The sequence below is a fragment of the Podarcis tiliguerta genome (assembly GCF_965153285.1).
Source record: "Podarcis tiliguerta genome assembly, chromosome: 1".
NCBI classification, from domain to species: Eukaryota; Metazoa; Chordata; class Lepidosauria; order Squamata; family Lacertidae; genus Podarcis; species Podarcis tiliguerta.
The window spans coordinates 16,955,143-16,972,473 of NC_139534.1; the positions used below are offsets into that span (position 1 = coordinate 16,955,143).

The window sequence follows — 17,331 nt, forward strand, 5'->3', positions numbered from 1 at the left end:
TGTTCCTGAAGCGCCGGGCGCTCTGCTTTCAGGGCGCCCGACGTTCCGGGAAGCAGGCTGCTATACGCAGCCTAGACAGCCCTGCGGGACCTCCCACAGGGCTGCCCAGGCTGCGGATGTGTTCCCGAAGCACCGGGCACTCTGCTTTCAGGGCACCCGACGCTCTGGGAAGCAGGCTGCTAGCCGCAGCGTAGACAGCCCTGCGGGACCTCCCACAGGGCTGCCTAGGCTGCGGATGTGTTCCTGAAGCGCCGGGCGCTCTGCTTTCAGGGCACCCGACGCTCCGGGAAGCAGGCTGCTATCTGCAGCCTAGACATCCATGCGGGACCTCCCGCAGGGCTGCCTAGGCTGCGGATGTGTTCCTGAAGCCTGGAGAGCGAGAGGGGTCGGTGCGCACCGACCCCTCTCGCTCTCCAAGCTTCAGCGAAAGCCTGCATTCGCCCCATAGGATGCACCCAGATTTCCCCTTCATTTTTGGAGGGGGAAAAGTGTGTCCTATAGGGCAAAAAATATGGTACATTTGTTAGGCTGTGGAAAGAACCTTGAGGATGTTTAAAGGTCAACCGTCTTTTCCTGGGTAACTCTCAGGCAAGATGGAGTCAGGGTGGCGGGGCACCATTTTGTGCATTTTCCCAGTTGTGTAGCCACCTTCCACATTTCTGTCTGACAGAGGAGATATCCAGGTTTTGCTCAGGAACCAATATTACTTCTGTACGTCCTACCCAAAGAACCATTTCTGGAAAGGGAAGGTTTTAGCATATTCATACGTTAAAATTGAATGTTGTGACTCGGTTATAACAAAATTCCCTGGGTAGAACAGAGTCCTATTTTGTGACATGCTTGTTGAAAGACAAATAACTCTGTTAACTGGGGGCGGGGGATCAGATTATCTGTAAAACAAACACCAGCATAATGCAGGCATGGCGCCGTTTTAGAAACAGCCGGTTCCACCTAAGGCTAAAATGTGGACTAAAACTGAAGTAATCTTCTTGGTCATTAATGTTCTAATTATGCATTTCATTATGTAAAGTTTTATTACAGAGGAATTCATTAATAACAATTAGCCTGCCAACCTATTCTAATTTATATGCACCTGTTCCTAATTACAATGCTTCTAGTATCAATACTGAAACACTTAACCCTTTTGTGTAATGTAGCCATGGGCACAGTCCCGAGAATATTAAGTGAGCTTAAATCCATAAACATCAATGGAACCTACATGCATTTAACACGCTTTAGAGTGCAGCCTTGGAGGCCTGCAATATATAATAATGGGTTTAAGTTGTTGGTTTTTTAACGACAAGGCCATTTGCTCAGGGTTGACTCCACCCAGAATTCTAGGCACTAAATAAATAGTTCTCTTTCTATGCTGTTACAAGATGTCTTGTAGAACCTGTTAGGAGTTCAGCCTACACTCGAGTAGGACCCTGGCAGAGACACATGCCCAACTGGCATGTTCCCTGTCAATCGTTCAGGAGCTTCAAAAGCTTTCTTCAGCCCGAACATCACAGCGACCGATGCCAACCAACACCGGCACACTTAGGGATCCGCAGAGTTTGCGCAGTTTGCATAACAGACCTCAGCAACTCAGCATTTTGGCTAATCTACTTTATTTACATATAAACACACACAGAGTACTGCAACCTGGCTCCCTCTCTCTCTAGCATCAGACAGCAAAGAGAAAAAGAACAAAGGACAATAGTAACACAAACATCCTGTTTCCATCACTTTCCACTCTGTGGAGTCAAAACACACACCGTCATATGATAGACAACAATCCCATGACTGCAATCATGGAGTAGGAATTCTAACAGAGCCACGAATGACAGTTAGGGTGGAAAGGCTTAAAGAAAATGGTACCTCTGGTTACAAGCACTTCTGGTTATGAACGCTTCAGGTTACGAGCTCTGCTAACCCGGAAGTAGCTGCTCCTAGTTGTGAACTTTGCCCCTGATGCAAACATAAATCGCGCGCCAGAGGCACATGAGCAGCAGGAGGCCCCATTAGTGAAAGCGCACCTCAGGATAAGAACGGTTTCAGCTTAAAAATGGATACCCAGAATGAATTAAGTTTGTAACCAGAGGTACCACTGTACTTTGTTAAACCAAAAGCCAATGTACACCTTCCTTGCAGCTTTGTTAGGAAACTGGGTGCATCTTTTTATAGTGTGCTTGTTGCATGATGGCTTGAGGTTGAACTAGATCGGGGTAGTCAACCTTTTTATACCTACTGCCCACTAATGCATCTTTCTTGATGGTAAAATTTCCTTACCGCCCACCAGTGCTCGGTGGAAGGGGGATTCAGCTTGTGCCGTAGAACCCCCTACCGCCCACCTAGAATCCTGAAACGCCCACTAGTGGGCAGTAACGACCTATTTGACAACCCCTGAACTAGATGAACAGAAAGTCTTTTCCAGCTCATAGAATTGTAGAGTTGGAAAGGATCTGGTGGGTAATCTAGTCCAACCCCTTGTGGTGCAGGAATCTCAACTAGATCACACAGGACAGATGGCTAACCAACCTCTGCTTAAAAACCTCCAAGGAAGGAGAGTCCAGCTTGTCTTGCAGGAGACTGACATCTCTTACTGTCAGAACGTTATTCCTAATGTATAGCTTCCTCTCTTGTAACTTGAAGATATTGGTTCGGGTCCTAGCCTCCAGAGAAAGAGAAAACAAGCTTGCTCCTTCTTCTGTGTGACAGTCCTTAAGATATTTGAAGAAGAAGAAGAAGAAGAAGAAGAAGAAGAAGAAGAAGAAGAAGAAGAGTTCAGATTTGATATCCCGCTTTATCACTACCCGAAGGAGTCTCAAAGCGGCTAACATTCTCCTTTCCCTTCCTCCCCCACAACAAACACTCTGTGAGGTGAGTGGGGCTGAGAGACTTCAGAGAAGTGTGACTGGCCCAAGGTCACCCAGCAGCTGCATGTGGAGGAGCAGGGAAGCGAACCCGGTTCACCAGATTACGAGTCCACTGCTCTTAACCACTACACCACACTGGCTCTCCAGTGTGAAGATGGTTTTCTCTCAGTCTCTTTACCAGGCTAAACATGACCCATTCTCTCAACCATTCCTCATAAGGCTTGGTTTCCAGACCCTTGATCATCCTGGTCTCCATCCTTTGCACAAATTCCAGCTCGTCAATATACTTATGTTGTGGTACCTAGAACACAGTACTCCAGGCAAGATCTGGCCAAGACAGAATAGAGTGACTGGGACACTATACTTCTGCTGATACAGCCTAGAATAGCTTTTGCCATTTTTTGCTGCTGCATCACACTGTTGACTCATGTTAAGCTTGTGGCCTACATGGTGATTCTATGGCTGTGAGGTTGGAGTCTGGGCAATCGAAGGATTGCTTAGATTTTCAGACATGTCAAACAGGTCTGGAAGAAGAGAGACATTTGGAATGGATGTTTATATCTCCCCTCCCTGCGACGGAAGGACCTCTTAATCAGAATGCAGTGTACATCACTGAGAGGCAAGAATAGCCCCAGATGGCAGCAGGAGGAGCAGGAGAGATGATGACGATGATGATGATAATTTATTATTTATACCCCACCCATCTGGCTGGGCTTCCGCAGCCACTCTGGGCGGCTTTCAACAAAATATTAAAATACAGTAATGCACCAAACATTCAAAGCTTCCCTAAAGAGGGCTGCCTTCAGATGTCTTCTAAAAGTCTGGTAGTTGTTGTTCTCTTTGACATCTGGTGGGAGGGCGTTCCACAGGGCGGGTGCCACTACCGAGAAGGCCCTCTGCCTGGTTCCCTGTAACTTGGCTTCTAGCAGTGAGGGAACCAGCAAAAGATCCTTGGCGCTGGACCTCAGTGTCCGGGTAGAACAATGGGGGTGGAGACGCTCCTTCAGAGACAGCAATAGCGAGGCCAGAGCAGGGAGGAAGAGAAGGAGGGTGGCGGAAAAGACAGCGGTGGGGAGCAGAGGTGGGGACAAAAGGTGGTAACGGCACCAGCAGGGGATGGCAGAGAAAAACAAAGACAGCAATGACCACAACTTGTCTCAGAGGATAAACTGTGTCATGCCAGCCCTGCACCCAGGGCCGTCTTTACCTGGGGGTGCAAGGGGTGCAGGGCACCCAGGCGCCAAATTCTAGGGGGTGCCGGGCACCCGCCGCTGAAGCCGCCTAAGTTCTTTTTTTTATATAAAATATTTATTAAGGGTTTGGAAATTACAGGAAAAAGAAAAAGAGAAAAAAGGAAACAACATAAATTTAACAAAACATACATTACAATTACAATAAAAAAAAACACTACAACAATACGGAAAAAAAAGAAAAAAGAGAAAAATGAAAAAGAAAAAAAATACATTAAACACACACATCCAATATTCCATATCTTTACCTTTCATTAACTTGGTTCATCGACCTCCTCACACCTCCCTTTTTTGTATTCTATTTCAATTAACTATTTCAGCAAATTCTTTCCATCTTACTCAATTTTTGTTCTATAATTTATCTTAACAATCTAACCTTAAATTTTTCATTTTATCCCATTATCAATCCACTTTTACTTAAGTCTGAAGCTGCCTAAGTTCTTAACTATGTACCTGTTATGAAATAATAAATAATTTTGATCAAGCTAGAAAAACAAAATACTTATATACCTAGGTATTACCGAAATGTATACCTACTGTTTCACTAAAGGACTTTTGACTTTGTGCGCTCATTCACCAAAGATGCGCCGCACAAGTGGTGGCGCTTGTCATTCACAAAGATGGTGCTTTTCATTCTCAACGGCTCCATGCGCACAAAATTAAGTATAGGTGTATTGTAAATAAATGAGCAAATAAAAAAGTTTGTTTCTTTTTCCTCCCTTCTTTCCTAAACAAGAGATAAGGTGTAAGCGTGGTGTCTGACATAAGCATAATAAAAGTTAATTTGGGGACTAAGCTAAATTTGGGGGTGCTGGGCAGATCTTTGAACCCTGGCGGACCATATGCTAAAGACAGCCCTGCCTGCATCTAAACATAAAAAGGTGAAGGGACCCCCGACCATTAGGTCCAGTTGTGGACGACTCTGGGGTTGCGGCGCTCATCTCGCTTTATTGGCTGAGGGAGCCGGCGTACAGCTTCCGGGTCATGTGGCCAGCATGACAAAGTCGCTTCTGGCGAACCAGAGCAGCGCACGGAAACACCGTTTACCTTCCTGTTGGAGCAGTACCTATTTATCTACTTGCACTGGCGTGCTTTTGAACTGCTAGGTTGGCAGGAGCAGGGACTGAGCAACGGGAGCTCACCCCGTCGCGGGGATTCGAACCGCTGACCTTCTGATCAGCAAGCCCTAGGCTCTGTGATTTAACCCACAGTGCCACCCGCGTCCCGCATCTAAATATAGATCTGCACAAAGGCAGTGTCTACTTAGGGAAAGCACCACTACGCTATAAAACCTGTTAGTATTTTATGTGCTGTGCTTTGTAATGTAAATACAGTGGTACCTCAGGTTACATACGCGTCAGGTTACATACGCTTCAGGTTACAGACTCCGCTAACCCAGAAATAGTGCTTCAGGTTAAGAACTTTGCTTCAGGATGAGAACAGAAATCGTGCTCTGGCGGCGCGGTGGCAGTGGGAGGCCCCATTAGCTAAAGTGGTGCTTCAGGTTAAGAACAGTTTCAGGTTAAGTACGGACGTCTGGAACGAATTAAGTACTTAACCTGAGGTACCACTGTAGTGGGTATTTGGGGAAGAAGCACTTTGGGAATGTCTGAACTATGTTAAGAATGTCAATAGTTACATTTTCCGCATCACGGAACATTTCACTTTATCCATCTTCGGCTATATTATTTACTCTTGGCTTCTGAGCCCCTTCTGCTCTAAACACTGATGAATATTTCGGGATGTGAGAAGGGGACTTTTCAATGGTGGCACCCAAGTTGTAGGATAATTTTCTCCATCTAGGCCCTTCATTACCCACTATAAGAGAGCAGTGAAGCCATTTTTCCTTTTTCATCTGGAGACTTTGAGTGGTTTGCGGTTCATGCTTTTACTTCTGTTTTTCGCTGCAGCTTTGACTGTTTTATTGCCTGCTATCAGTGATGTTATTGCATTTCAAAATGGATTTTATTTATATTCACATAATATCTTGTTTTCAAGTTGCAGTAAGGCACCTTGCATGTGCGCTGCATAAAAAGGCGAGTATACATTTAAATAGACATAAATGGATGTCTATTCCTTCACTGCAGTCATTTGTATTTTTAAGGCGTCTGCAAAGGCATCGCTCAGGGGATGGTCTTCATGGTTTGCACGATGACTCAGATGTGCAAGTCTCTTTATGTTCAATGGGCTTTACTCCCAGATAAGTGTTGTTATGGCTGCCACCCTAAACACACTTCTTGGGAAGTAAAACACCTTGAACATAGTGGTACTTACTTCCAAGTGCATAAATGAGAGCTCTCACTTCAAATATCTGTCCAATCTTCCCTCCTCAGTGACACATCAGTAGGGCTGGCCTCAGAGGTTGGGACACCTGCTGTATCCCATCCTCCATTAGAGGGTCCATTGTCAACATATTTTAATCAAAATATAATAATAATAATAATAATTTATTATTTGTACCCCGCCCATCTGGCTGGGTTTCCCCAGCCACTCTGGGCGGCTTCCATAGAAACAAAAAATACAGTAAAATATCACAGATTAAAAACTTCCCTGAAAAGGGCTGCCTTAAGATGTCTTCTAAATGTCAGGTAGTTATTTATCGCTTTGACATCTGCTGGGCGGGCGCCACTACCGAGAAGGCCCTCTGCCTGGTTCCCTGTAGCTTTGCTTCTCGCAATGAGGGAACCGCCAGGAGGCCCTCGGAGCTGGACCTCAGTGTCCGGGCAGAATGATGGGGGTGGAGACGCTCCTTCAGGTATACTGGGCCGAGGCCGTTTAGGGCTTTAAAGGTCAACGGTCAACACCAACACTTTGAATTGTGCTCGGAAACGTACTGGGAGCCAATGTAGGTCTTTCAAGACCGGTGTTATGTGGTCTCGGCGGCTGCCCCCAGTCACCAGTCTAGCTGCCGCATTCTGGATTAGTTGTAGTTTCCGAGTCACCTTCAAAGGTAGCCCCACGTAGAGCGCATTGCAGTAGTCCAAGCGGAAGATAACCAGAGCATGCACCACTCTGGCGAGACAGTCCGCGGGCAGGTAGGGTCTCAGCCTGCGTACCAGGTGGAGTTGATAGACAGCTGCCCTGGATACAGAATTGACTTGTGCCTCCATGGACAGCTGTGAGTCCAAAATGACTCCCAGGCTGCGCACCTGGTCCTTCAGGGGCACAGTTACCCTATTCAGGACCAGGGAGTCCTCCACACCAGCCCGCCTCCTGTCCCCCAAAAACAGTACTTCTGTCTTGTCAGGATTCAACTTCAATCCATTAGCCGCCATCCATCCTCCAATATGTTAAAAAACAAACTAGAATATCTTCCAAATTGTCCAAATAAGGGTCTCCGTTCTTCCATAAAAATCCATCCGTTGATTTCTTCATTTGCTATCGCCTTTGCTTCCCCCACAAATATTTTCTGAGAGTTCCCCCAAACCCTCCTAAGCAAATGTTGGGGTTTGCACACAGGTGAGGAGAGGAAATCCAGTTGCACTAGTGCTAATCCTTGCAACAGCACAACTATTTACGAGAATACCAGCCACTACCTTGGCTCCCAGAGCTCTCCAACCTGTGATTACCCAATGAGCTTCTGCTGAGGGCCTCTCCTGAGTTATCTTCCTGTCACTCTGAACTGTTGTGGAAGGTTTGACTCATCGCTGTTCAAGCCTCTATAGCATATCAATATCCTTAGGGGAGTGACACAGTGCGAGGCCTTTGTCCATTTCTGGATTGATCATCACGACTCCACTGCCATAAAGCAGCTAGAGATCTCCATTAATCTTCTGCACCAATAGTTTTATCTTTCATGAAGTAAAATTGATTCCCTTATCTCAGCTGGTGAAGACGGAAGAACAAATGTCTGCCTTGACTCACTGCCCAGACAAAGCCTGAGAAAGCTTTTTTGAAGTAACCAAAATAACAACTTTTAGATATGGTAGCATGCTGTGTTGCCTCGGCTTTTTTCCTTTTTTCTTGGAGTGCACATTTTTTGGTAATTCAGAATGTCTGAGTAGACTGAAAGTGATTGAAAAAACATACACCAAAAGAAACCTGAATGATTAAGAAATGGGTTAGCCTGAGACTCCCTGACATTAGGGCTTCCATATGTCTGGGATTTCCCAGACATATCCAGGATTTGTCTGTCGCAAATGGCATTTGGCCCATACTGGTGGCGCTGTTTTTGGAATACCTAGGCTGCACCCTGCTGGCTATTCTTGTCCTAGTCACGACACCACACTTGTTTTCATTTTTTAAAAAAAGGGGCTATGAGTCTAAGGTTACTTGAAAAACTTCCCCTTTAGCATTTCCCGTATTGGAATTCTTGACATTAAAAAATGTTCAAAGTACAGATTATGTATTGAATTATTCATCAAGTAACATTTCTACAAGATGAAAGGAGAGCTCCTTTTTTTTTATTTTCCCCCGGCGATGTCAAACATCGAAGTGACAGCATGCCCAATTATTAGTGTAAGAAAACATCCCAGATTATAGGTAAGAATCAATGAGCAGGGGTAGCTGTTTTAAAATCCTATTAGTTTAATGAATCACACTTAAGAAGCCCCTAATAATTGTATTATAAAAAAGCAGTCGGAGCAATGTAAAACCACCCATCGTATCATATTCAGCGTGTCAACTTTATTGCTGCAGTTACTGGAATTTAATAAGAGAAATGCGACACATAGAGGAATTAATTGAGATAAAAGAGAAGAGTCGGTTAAGTTAATAATGTGCTGAATTAGGTAAGAAGCCGCAATTGTTCATCTGAATGCATAAGAACACCTGTTGGTCTCATTTCCACAAATAATTGTTATGTTAATTGAATAATGTAACCCCGAATATCAATTTGCAAATCGTTCTTATTTCAGAAAGGTTGAGTTGGCGAGTGATGTTAGACAAAGGCAATGGTTTCCTTTCCGCTGCAAATCTGAATGTGTGAAATTGCCATAAGTTATCATACACTGGTCTGAGCCTCTTCATAAAGGGTTCACCTTTACTTGCATTATTAATCCCCATAATCAATGCACTACACCTTTACTGGGACTTCTTTTATCATTCCTTCCAATAACAAACTCAAGTCATGAATGCTGTTAGGCTTATGGGTCAAAAAGGGCCACAGAGAAAAAACGGGGAAGGATCAGCATGTTTGCAGTGAACCCTGGAGTGTTCACAGAAGGAGCATCCCATTATCATGCCCTCCAACATCCCCCCAATGAAAATAGGGACGGTGGTGCTGTGGGTTAAACCACAGAGCCTAGGACTTGCCGATCAGAAGGTCGGCGGTTCAAATCCCCGCGACAGGGTGAGCTCCCGTTGCTCGGTCCCTGCTCCTGCCAACCTAGCAGTTTGAAAGCACATCAAAGTGCAAGTAGATAAATAGGTACCACTCCAGCGGGAAGGTAAACGGCATTTCCGTGCACTGCTCTGGTTCGCCAGAAGAGGCTTAGTCATGCTGGCCACATGACCCAGAAGCTGTACGCCGGCTCCCTCGGCCAATAAAGCGAGATGAGCGCCACAACCCCAGAGACGGTCAGGGGTCCCTTTACCTTTACCTATTCTGACGGTAGGAAGGACTGTGTCTCATGGTGATGGGCCACAGCTCAGTAGTATACCACATGCTTTGCATGGAAAAGGTCTCAAATGGCATCCTGGGCATCTCTAGGTAGGGTTGCAAAAGACCCCTATCTGAAACCCTAGAGAGCAACTGCTCTGTCAGTGTAAACAGTCCTGAGCTGGAGGGACTCAGTAATACGGATCAAGCCAGGTATAGCCTGAGTGCATTGCTCAGGATGACTCAGCATAACAGCAACCTGAGTCCATGACCTATGAGAGAGCCCAAGCAACTTCAGACTTCATAACCACGTCAGGCTTCGGGGAATCAGTTTCCTCCCCCGTGGCTGTAAATAAGATGAAACAAAAGGAACATCTTACTAGTTAGATTCTTTAATAATCACAGCGAGAGACAAAAGAACACATTTCCTAGAAATGGCGGTGCTCCCAATTAAGGATTACACCCTCTTCCATCACTATTAATCCACGTCCCTCCTACATTTTGTAATCTGAGGTTGTCCCCTCTGTGCTTTCTGTCCTGACATTTTCTGAACTCTTCTTGACCTTGGGGGAGAGCGGAGGAATACTGTCCAGAGATTGAGAATCTGTTAACTCTCTCTCTTCCAGTGCTGCTTCTCCTAGCTGTTCCCCATCCAGTATTCCCCAGCTTCTGCCTTCTGAACTATATCCCTCTGCAAACCGCTGTTCCAAATCTATACTGTCCTCCTGCTCCTGGGAAGATTCAGGATCAGGGGGAGGGGGGGGCTTCCACCATTCCTCCTCAGTGCAGCCCTCCTCAGCACGGTCCCTGACAGGTGGACAAGTATCAGCTTACATTTCTGACATGTTCCATAAATGAGCCCCTCAGTCAGAGGCTGCTTGAAGCAGATGGACATACCTCCACGATCTTTGTCCCATCATGTGAGTAGCTTGGTTCCTCTCTGAAGCCACAGTTATGAAGGTAAGTAGGCTATTTTCAGACTTTCTTGGCCAACAAGGGGTCTTATACCGTTGATGTACGCAAGCCTCAACTTTCTAACTACTGCACAAGTTCCAGAAAGCTACTTCACAACCTTGGGTGAGCACAGACTAGTGCGCCTAAAGCACAAAAAGATTAATTTTTAGCAATGCACATTTTAAAAGTCATAAATATGATAAAACGTGTAGAATTAGCATAACCAAGACAAGAAATGCCACATAATTGGCCGCCAGATTTTATCAGTCTTTCGCTCAACGATCCCCATCTTCCATTTGCTTCATTGACTTTTAATAACATTTGCCATTCTTCCCGAAATGAAATCATGTTAGCATGACAAACATTTGAAAAGAAATCTGTTCGCTGAATTATGAGCGTGATTCCTGGGGAGCGTTGCTGCGCTGCTTTCAATAGAGCCTCATTTTTAGCAATGAGGCGGTTGCGGTGATAATTTGAGAAAGTTCCAGTGTTAAATTTGTTGAAATCTTTAGAAGCCAAGAACCAAGTTTCAGGCAAGTACTCTTTCGTGAGAGAACCCCAGCAAAGATTTAACATGAAAAAACATGCAGCAAAGCAAAGTGTGGGAATATAGACTGTTAAACTTTAACATGGGCCATTTCCAGTGAATTCCAAAGTATCCCACTTTAAAATCTCCTCCCAGAGTTTCCTATTTCCCCTAGCATACAGATAGACCACATGTTTGGTAAGTTTTAAAAATGGTTTACTTACAAATTCTCCAAAGGTCAGATTCATGTGCTTTTCCATGCAGCCATCAGAAAAGGTGCACAGGCAGTGAAATGATGCTTGGTTACAAAATGGTAAAAGTTCCTAATAGGAAAGCAATAGTTTCAGACTCCATTCTTGCCTTAAACAGAAGAGGCTGGTTAAAGCCATGAAGCTGGAGAGAGCAGCTCAGGCTCCTCATGCACCATAGTTCACATGTAGTCTGAGGGAACAAAGGTTTGGTTACCTATTTCTTCCCAAGGTGAGGGGAAGTGACAGGCAGGGCAACTTACTCTATGGCATGGGTAGGCAAACTAAGGCCCGGGGGCCGGATCTGGCCCAAGCACCTTCTAAATCCGGCCCGCGGACGGTCTGGGAATCAGCGTGTTGTTACATGAGTAGAATGTGTCTTTTTATTTAAAATGCATCTCTGGGTTATTTGTGGGGCCTGCCTGGTGTTTTTACATGAGTAGAACGTGTGCTTTTATTTAAAATCCATCTCTGGGTTATATGTGGGGCATCGGAATTCGTTCATTTATTTTTTTTCCAAAATATAGTCTGAGGCACAGTGGAGCGGCCCCCTGCTGAAAAAGTTTGCTGACCTCTGCTCTATGGCATAAACCCCTCCATGCTTTAATTACAGTCATACCTCATGTTACGTCCACTTCATGTTACGTTCTTTCAGGTTACGTCCCATGGCGAGCCGGAAGTACCAAAAAGGGTTACTTCCGGGTTTCGCTGCTCGCGCATGCGCAGAAGCGGCGAGTCGCAACCCACACATGCGCAGATGGCGCCACTGCGGGCTACGCTCTTTTCATGTTGCGAACGGGCCTCCGGAGCGGATCCCGTTCGCAAAGGGAGACTCAACTGTAGACTCAAGTATGGTGGTTATATGTGGGTGGTTTAGCCTACAAAATTTCAGGAGGTCTGAAAGGCAAGAAATGCAAAAGAAAGAGAGAAGCAAGAGCAAAGGAAAAAGAGGTGCCATTTCTGGAGGACAAGGAGACACCCCCTCTCTGTGATTCAGGCCGCAGGTTATGTTCAGAAGCACCTCACTCTTCAGTCAACTCACTTGGTAAAGCCCCATATGGGATACACATTTGAAGCACGATTATACCACTGAAAGCAGTTGTGACTTCTCCCAAAGAATCTTGGGAATGATCATTTGTCAAGAGCTCTAAGAGTTGCTAGGAGATGCCTGTTCAAAGAGCTGCAATTTCCAGAGTTCCTTGGGAAAGAAGGACTGACTGTTCAACCACTCTGGGAACTCTAGCTCTGTGAGGGTCTCCTAAGAACTCTCAGCCCCCTTCACAAATGACGGTTCCCAGAATTCATTGGGGGAAGCCATGACTGTTTAAAGTGGTATGATAGTGCTTTAAACGTATTCTGCCGATGGGATCTCAGATTCGAATCCGCCATGTAAGGGAGCCACTTTAAACTAAAATGTACTAATTTGATAACTGTATAATTTGGGAATTAATTGTTATTGTTATAATTTAGCTATTATTTGGGGTATATTGGAAAACTAATTTTAAAAAATGCTTCTGACCTTTACACACACAAACCCACAGCCTAATACGCCCACCGCACTGCAAGCTCATGGATTTAGGAGAGAAGTATAGATTATTTTACAAAAGAGCCCTAGGCCTACGTATAGTAAAATAATTAAGAGACTGTTCACTTTTTAACGAGGCCGCTGTGCTAATGTATTTTCCCATTAGCTCCTCCTCTCTCTCTGTGATGGCCTGGGACTCGGGCTCAGACTTGGAACCAGAGGAGTCTCAGTCTGCACCAGATCCTTTGCCTCAGGCATCATCTGAACCAAGTCTGGGGCCTGATCCTGAAGAGTCCCAGTCTGCACAGGTTCCCCTGCAACAAACACCAGCTGGGCCGAGTCAGAGGCCTTAGCCTGCCCTGGCTCCAGATGCGCAGATTACCTCGTTGCCTTCAGCTGGGTCATCACTTACAGCTGCTCCACTACCAGTTGGGTCAGGGGAGGCTGAGGTGGCCCCTGTGTCTAATAACCCACCGATGTCTCCCGAGCTGCAGAGACTAAGGTCTGAGAAGGAAAGACCTGAGTACTCGCAGGAGGAGTGCTCGCCTTTGGGCGAAACGGGGAGGTGAGTTGCCGAGGGTTCAGGACCGGCGGCTACCCCGACAAAGATAAAAGGCTGTCGGACCCCGCCCCAGGTTTGCTGGAGCAACATTGCTGTATGCTAGATCCTGCCTGAGATCCTGTACCTGCCCTTGCTGGTTCCCTGCCTCGTGTCCTGCCTTGGTCAGGTTGGACTGACTCCCCGCAGAACCTCCGGATTCAGGACCGGTCCTGGACCGCGTTTCACAGGTTACTCCGGGGCCCAGCACACTCTCTCTCCCCATTGATCCAGTGGTAGAGGAAGGGGGTGCAGTGGGGGGCAGTCTGCCCCAGGTGTCATCCCAGCTGGCTTGGCCACTTACGCTGTAGTAGAGTAAATAACTGTTTATATCCATGACAGACTTGCAGTCGAACATAATTAACATCAGTCCAAAACACTTACTAGTAAAAAAAAATAATGCTTGCACCGTATGAACTGCATTCTCGACAGTAACTGAAGTAGGTTTATCTTTTCCTCTAAATGAAAACTTACTGGCTGGGGAGAAGGAGGGGAGGGGGGAGAACTTCCCGTAATTATTTACAACTGCGGCATCATTAAATAATTAGGCAATCCATAATAAATGTGCTGCTTTGATACCTTTTTTATTACAGGAGGGAAAGCCAAGGGAATGCATATTCAGCCTCAGCTTAGCTCCAAGAAATAGTAAAAGGCTTTCCAAAGCATGTGAAACTGCTCTGTCTTTTTATTTAGCCTTTCAGGGCACTTAGCATTTTTCCTTGAGCTTTCATTGGTTCAGCGTTCCCCTTACGCGCACATTCCTGCTTTTGTGTGCTTTATGGAATTATGCAGTCAGAGGGTGTTCTAAGTAGTAAATGAGCATTCGCACCTCTAAATGCATGGCAGTATAGCTCATTCATTAGCACAGTTACTGACCTTGCTATAATTAAATGAATGGCACATTTAATCTAATATGCTCCAAACAGCAATATATAGGGGGATGCACCCGGCGGTGTTACGACATCCATTTGGCTGGAATAAACAAACGCCGAACAACGGACTCAACAGCCTGATTCAAGCATAATTCTCTCAATGTGGTTTCTGAATCACAGGAAGCGTCTACATGCACTCAGCCAAGTCCCCAATGCATGGGCAGTGTGAAGGCAGGTGCAACTTGATGGAGCGTCTCCACCCCCATCATTCAGCCTGGATACTGAGGTCCGGCTTCAAGAGTCTTCTGGCAGTTCCCTCACTCCGAGAAGTGAAGTTACAGGGAACCAAGCAGAAGGCCTTCTTAACAGTGGTGCCCAGCCTGTGGAACGCCCTCCCATTACATGTCAAGGAGAAAAAGAACTACACAACCTTTAGAAGACATCTGAAGGCAGCCCTGTATTGGGACGTTTTTAATGTTTGATGTTTTGTTATGTTTTTATAAGTGTTGGAAGCCGCCCAGAGTGACTGGGGCAACCTAGCCAGATGAGTGGGGGTAGGGGTATTATTATTATTACCATATTTTTTGCTCTATAAGACTCACTTTTTCCCTCCTAAAAAGTAAGAGGAAATGTGTGTGTGTCTTATGGAGCGAATGCAGGCTGCGCAGCTATCCCAGAAGCCAGAACAGCAAGAGGGATTGCTGCTTCTGCTGCGCAGCGATCCCTCTTGCTGTTCTGGCTTCTGAGATTCAGAATATTTTTTTTCTTGTTTTCCTCCTCCAAAAACTAGGTGCGTCTTGTTGTCTGGTGCGTCTTATAGAGCGAAAAATACGGTATTATTATTATTATTATTATTATTATTATTATTATTATTTAAAAGGTATAATGGTAAAGGACCCTGGACGGTTAAATCCAATCAAAGGTGACTATGGGGTTGCGGCACTCATCTCGCTCGCTTGCAGGCTGAGGGAGCTGGCATTTGTCCACAGACAGCTTTCCTGGGTCATGTTCCCAGCATGACTAAACTGCTTCTGGCGCAACAGAACACCATGACGGAAACCAGAGCGCACGGAAATGCTGTTTACCTTCCCGCTGCAGCGGTGCCTGTTCATCTACTTAGACTGGCGTGCTTTCGAACTGCTAGGTTGGCAGGAGCTGGGACCCAGCAACGGGAGCTCACCCCGTCGCAGGGATTCGAACCGCCAGCCTTCTGATTGGCAAGCCCAAGAGGCTCTGTGGTTTAGACCACAGTGCCACCCGTGAGAGCCAGTGTGGTGTAGTGGTTAAGAGCGGTAGTCTCGTAATCTGGGGAACCGGGTTCATGTCTCCGCTCCTCCACATGCAGCTGCTGGGTGACCTTGGGCTAGTCACACTTCTTTGAAGTCTCTCAGCCCCACTCACTTCACAGAGTGTTTGTTGTGGGGGAGGAAGGGAAAGGAGAATGTTAGCCGCTTTGAGATTCCTTCGGGTAGTGATAAAGTGGGATATCAAATCCAAACTCTTCTTCTTCTTCGTGTGCCTAATAATAATGGACACAATGGTGCACATTACCTTGCATGCGTAAGGTAGCTCGTGTGGCGCTGGGATGAAAGCACCTCAGCTTCCACGATGAGAGCTGCAATTTCACCTGGCATCTTACCGGCTGGGGCCAACACAGCTTTTTTAAACATCATGGTATGTTGGCAAACCGTGTTGTTTGGCTGGCAATACACCAAGATGTTGAAAACCCAACATCAGCCAGCCCTAGTGGATAACCCTGGTGTGGAATCTGGCAAAGGGTTTGCAGAATGTGGAGAAATATTGCAGTACTATTTACCAGTCAGAAGAAGGCAGATCTCTGGATGATCAGCAATAGGTTTGGAGTGAATTTTTTAAGCCCAATTGTTTAATTGAAATATTGTAGTTTTTTCAATTGTGTGCTTACTTATTGGCATTATCCTTCTTTGTAATTATTACTCCACAGGTTATTTTAATTGCTATTTACACCGTTGGTTCATCTGACAGGTTTCCAGCTGCAATGGTGGGTTTCACACAATTGTGTGGGGGAAACGGCATACAAATAAACAAACACATTAATGGCTAATAATAATAATAATAATAATAATAATAAATTTTATTTATATCCCGCACTCCCCAGCCGAAGCCGGGCTCAGGGCGGCTAACAACAATTAAATAATCAAACAATCAAATAATCAGCAAGAAAGCAACTTTCCACATCTAAATTAGGCAGCAGAAAAGAGGAAAGGAGTGGGCTTTTTCTGCTGAAGGACACTTCAGTTTTGGTGCTGAAAACAAACCCCTTAGGTTGAGGATGTGCTCAAGTCTAACTATGTATTTTGCACCGGGTTCTAGTTGGTAGATTCTGGGGTACTAGGGGGGGAAAGACACAAACTAGATCTGACAAACCTGGGTTCTTGTGCTTTGTCTGTTGTGTGTGGATTAGCAGGAAAAATGGAGAATTTATAGGAGGCATGTAGACAGTTTGTGATACATCCAGCAGATGGCAGTCACAGAGCCAACATCTGTCTTTCGCTTTGAGAAGGCGTTGAGAATGTTGCTATGAATCTCTAGGTATCTTGGTCCGGAGGTGTCCTCGGAGAAGGAGACAGGGTTAATAAAAGTTGTGGCCAATTTGAACCCATCATTTGGGGTAAAAGGGTAGGCACCACAGACAGGGTTTAGCGCGTGTGCCCGCAATTGTAGTTCTGTAAGGGGGCGCGGGTGGCGCTGTGGGTTGAACCGCAGAGCCTAGGACTTGCCGATCAGAAGGTTGGCGGTTCGAATCCCTGTGACGGGGTGAGCTCCCGTTGCTCGGTCCCAGCTCCTGCCAACCTAGCAGTTCAAAAGCACGTCAAAGTGCAAGTAGATAAATAGGTACCGCTCCGGCGGGAAGGTAAACAGCGTTTCCGTGTGCTGCTCTGGTTCGCCAGAAGCAGCTTAGTCATGCTGGCCGCATGACCT

At 45.9% G+C, this 17,331-nt stretch overlaps 1 long non-coding RNA gene across 1 annotated transcript in view; it reads right to left on the reverse strand.

Moving 5' to 3' along the window:
- The window catches only part of LOC310665336, a 93,767-nt gene that overhangs the window by 8,669 nt on the left and 67,767 nt on the right, over positions 1–17,331 (reverse strand). Inside the window, exons 2-4 of the long non-coding RNA XR_014505406.1 lie at positions 11,352–11,450; positions 10,545–10,744; positions 9,643–9,993 (exon numbers count right to left, since the gene is read on the reverse strand). This is a non-coding gene — a long non-coding RNA (uncharacterized lncRNA). The remainder of the gene's footprint in view (positions 1–9,642; positions 9,994–10,544; positions 10,745–11,351; positions 11,451–17,331) is intronic.